We start from the raw sequence: 4857 nt of genomic DNA on the forward strand, positions 1-4857 counted from the left end.
AAGCATAGTTATTGAAACCCAAATTCTGACGATATATGTATATAGAATATGTTCCCACAAAACTTGAGGCTAGAGGTCAATCTAATTTTTCGCTACTTTCAGACTTAAATTTATTGGCTCTTGTATGTTGGTGATATATGTAACTATTGACGTAATATTTTAAGCAAATATTTTGTGAGACGAAACCCAATATTCAACTTTTTCCGACCTCAAACAATTAAAATTTTCTAAATATGTATATTTTTTTAAATAAAAAAAAGTTTCAGTGCACATACAATTTTGTACATGTATTGTGATTCGCACTTCCATATAAAAATTTTTGAGCAGCACTGATAAGTTATGAACTTTCCTCTGAAATTATCGTTATAGATTCGTTTCACTGATGTGTCAAATAAATAAAGACAAATACTCTCACTCATGAATGGGCTAGGTTCTAATTCACAGAAGAGATTTACATTCTGCGAAAAAACTACAAATTAAGACACGCCCTAATGTATATTTACCAGTAATTGAAATGGTACAGAAAAATGTATTTGCGTTTAAAAAAACTTGTAGATGCCAATGATAATAAAATAGACCGCGCCTGACTGCAAGTGTTGGCGCGTGTAAGCGTTCATATGTATGCCCGCATGTGTGGCACCATCACTGCATACAAAACTACATACATACATACATACATACATATATACATACACTTGTATGCCTTCATATATGCGCACCTATCTATGCCGACCGAATAAAAGATATGGTGAACTGTGTACATAAACTGAATACGCATGTTAATTTCGATGCGCATACATAAATACAAACATACACAGACTTACTGCCAACTGGCTACTTGATCTTGTCTTAGTAGCAAAGTAAGCCAAATAACGCGGTCATTTCTTAATTTTTTTGTCCATTTTGCCCCCGCGTAGTAATGAAAGGAAAATTAATACAGAAAACCAAAACGACAACAAAAATAGTGAATGTAAGTACAACGTTTGTATGAATTCATAATGAAGCAGGCATCCACTTTTGCGTGGGCATTCGATAATAAATAGTCAATACATGAATGCAGAAAATTAAGCACTAAGTTTTGGCATTATGCAATTGATTTATTTATTTTATTTGAAAAAAAAACTCTAAAAATGCTTCAATTGAACCTTAAATACTTTGATTATTTATTGGTGTGTTCACATGAATGATGATGAGATTAAATAACACTTAATTAGCGGTTCTTTGTTAATTTTATAGTCCGTCAATCATGTATTCAAAACAAATGAAGTTTCTTACAAAAAGCTCTGACCTTTGACACACCTATGGCATGTGCGATCGATTGTATTGAAAGATGATTATGTATGCAGGCTCATTAATGCGAAAATCCTACAGAAATAGCAACAACCTTTGGTGAGGCTAATTTTGTTTTAATTTTTATTTATTCAACGAGCATATGTTTTATGATCAACCTCTGTAGGGAGTTGCCTATATGCATGTCAATCGCTTTAGGCATATATCTTGTCATTGAAGTTCTAATTATTTTCGAAGGCTGAAGGGAGCATTCCGTCAATGCAAGCTCAAGGCAATGCAGGCCCGCATAAAATGTAGAATACACACACACGGTTTGTGGTGTTAGACGAACAGTTGCTCTCTGTACCATGGGAGTGGAAAGCGAGAAAGACTTAAGTGCCCTGGATTGGCGGTAGGTGAGATATCGAGTATGGTCGGACAAGCGCATGCCTTCGGAACGAAATTAAGTTGTGTTCTGCTCAACCCAAAAGAAATGCGATCCCACACACCTCATAAACTACCGCGATTTCAGCCTACTTACGCCGAGGGCGACGAGAAGAACATGCACACACATAACCAACAGCTCGAAGTAAAGAGATATTACACACACACACATGTAGTCATCAGCCGAAGTCTTACTACACATGAATATAACTAAATTACCAAGCAGGAGATACAACAGTTCTAGAATCTGAAACGTCTAGGCCTTTGGGGAAATATGCGGACGAGGCAGCAGAGAGTATAAAAGCAGCGCAAGCTGAATAATAACTAATCAGTTTTGATTTAAACACGCTATTGGTTGAGAAGTATAATTGTGAACTACTACTCCCAAAGTAATCTAAATAAAGACCAGTTTGCAATACTGAATATTGGAGTGATTTATTCAACAGTTTATCGATTCGAACGTTAGCAGGAGGTGCATAAATATCAGAAATCTACAGAATTCGTTACAGTACGAAAGACTGAAATCCAAAATCTACGAACTAATTGGACCTTGTCAGATCTCCATGATACGCCAAGTAAGAAAGAAACTCACAGTAAGGGAATTGAAACGAACCATCTTTTTTGTTGACTTAAAAGCAGGAAAAAAGTGAGTCTTACGACAAATGTGGACAAGACGTAATACTTTCTATCACCAAAAATATAATAAAGATAATAACTCTTGCCAAAAAGGACTATGGAGGCCATTGAAAAGTAAAGTCCTGTATCAACAAACAAAATATTCACGTTGTAGAAGTCCATCATCACAACTCTCCTGTTGCGTGGCTCGGAATCAATGATGGTGTCAGGTCTATTCAAGAGAAAACTTCTTCTGGAGATTCAAGGTTCCGTGCGTAATGCCGACGGAAAGTACTGAGTAAGGTATAATAATTAGCTGTCTAATCATTGCGCAGATAACAAGACTACACTGCGAAAGCAATAACAATAAACTATCAAAATACAATTGGTAAGTAGCAGGTGCAGGGCGGCCAGCAGTGAATGAATGTTCCGTGCAATTCAAAATCTGAGTTTCATTTCAAAGTATATATATTTTAACAAAATTTTAACTTTAGAATATATATCAAATGCTCAAAAATGCATTTTAAATGAATAATTATAATTCTCTCAAATTTTGTCAAATAAACTAACCCACGCATTATTTAATTAAAACATATATAAATGATTTGTCCGACAGACATTTTTATTGTCACTAATGCATAGCCCATAGGTTCATGACAATCATTTTTTTCTCCTATGAATAGGTCACATCTGTAGGCATTCAATTTATTAGAAGGCTTCCCACAGACACGCTTCGTTGGCATAATCAATTGGCTACACAACTAATTGGACGCTCAAATGCCAACTCATGAAACGTGGGAAATTGTCCGGATATGTTTTAGTTACCTAACCAAAGTAATTTGTTATGAAAGTTTATCCCGAAAAGTTGCACAATTAACCATTTTATTGGTTACCATGAAATCCCCAGATGGCATCACGAGAAGGAGCTTAAATATTTCCGATAACTTTTATTTCTTTTACCTCAAAAGCCATATCCTTTTCTCCTGACGTAAATAGTACGTATACTTATATTTCTATATTATACACATATTTTCTTTTTTTGGGAGAGTTTGCTTTTTTCCTGTTGCCCCAGTTTATAGGGCTTAAAATATTCCCGCGGCAAGTCATGCCTTTTGTAGGAATCTATCAAAATGCATATCACGTACGTGGGTTGGGCATTGGACAACATGCTCATCTTGCGCCACATAAAGTTGTCAACAAGGTGGTGGCATCTATTGAAACAAGGAACAATAAAAAATTTACCCTGGCTGAATTCTTGAACATGGAGTAATCCCTCAATAATGTTCGACTGGAAATATAGGATGTTAGTCACGCCCCAGGCATCTATTGACTCCATGAGGCGATGTGATGTCACCCCTTCTCCGGCACTTTGTTATACTATGTCAGCACAAACGTAATGGAATTAAAGAGGTGAGCTGTACGGATTCCGAAGGGAAGATAAGAAGTCAAAACCGAAAGTTTGACTATACGTTATCAAGAAGCTCTCGATTTGTAATCATAAAGTTTGCGATATGTTATCGAAAATTTATTGATTTACTGCCGACAATTTATCGTTGTGCTATCAAAAAGCTATCGGTTTGTTATAGGGGTGTTACCAATTTGTTATCGGCATGTTATCGATTTGTTTTCGAAAAGTTATCCATTTTTTATCTAAAACGTATCGATAAGCTTTCAAAAAGCTATCGGTTTCTTACGGTAGTTTTACCAATTTGTTATCAGCGTGTTATCGACGACTCCTCGGTGGAATTATGGGGCAAAAGATTGTTTGGCAAAAATTCATTTTGCATTATTTTGGCTGAGTGCTGGTAAACGAGTTTAGGTCATATCTTGTTCTTTGTTGGAAGCAAAAGATCACTACGAAGCCGATTAAAAAGGGGAAAATTATCTTTACTCTTTCCCCTATCTCTTTACTTACAGTGATTCTATCCGAGAGTACTTATAGTGAAACATTCTGGAGAATTTTTTTTATACTCAGTTCAGCAGAGCTCACAGAGTATATTAACTTTGATTGGATAACGGTTGGTTGTACAGGTATAAAGGAATCGAGATAGATATAGACTTCCATATATCAAAATCATCAGTATCGAAAAAAAATTTGATTGAGCCATGTCCGTCCGTCCGTCCGTTAACACGATAACTTGAGTAAATTTTGAGGTATCTTGATGAAATTTGGTATGTAGATTCCTGGGCACTCATCTCAGATCGCTATTTAAAATGAACGATATCGGACTATAACCACGCACACTTTTTCGATATCGAAAATTTCGAAAAACCGAAAAAATGCGATAATTCATTGCCAAAGGCGGTTAAAGCGATGAAACTTGGTAGATGGATTGACGTTATGACGCAGAATAGAAAACTAGTAAGATTTTGGACAATGGGAGTGGCACCGCCCGCTTTTACAAGAAGGTAATTTAAAAGTTTTGCAAGCTGTAATTTGGCAGTCGTTGAAGATATCATGATGAAATTTGACAGGAACGTTACTACTATTACTGTATATGTGCTAAATAAAAATTAGCAAAATTGGAT

This window comes from Eurosta solidaginis, chromosome 1, assembly GCF_040869045.1.
Source record: "Eurosta solidaginis isolate ZX-2024a chromosome 1, ASM4086904v1, whole genome shotgun sequence".
In the NCBI taxonomy this organism is placed as follows: Eukaryota; Metazoa; Arthropoda; class Insecta; order Diptera; family Tephritidae; genus Eurosta; species Eurosta solidaginis.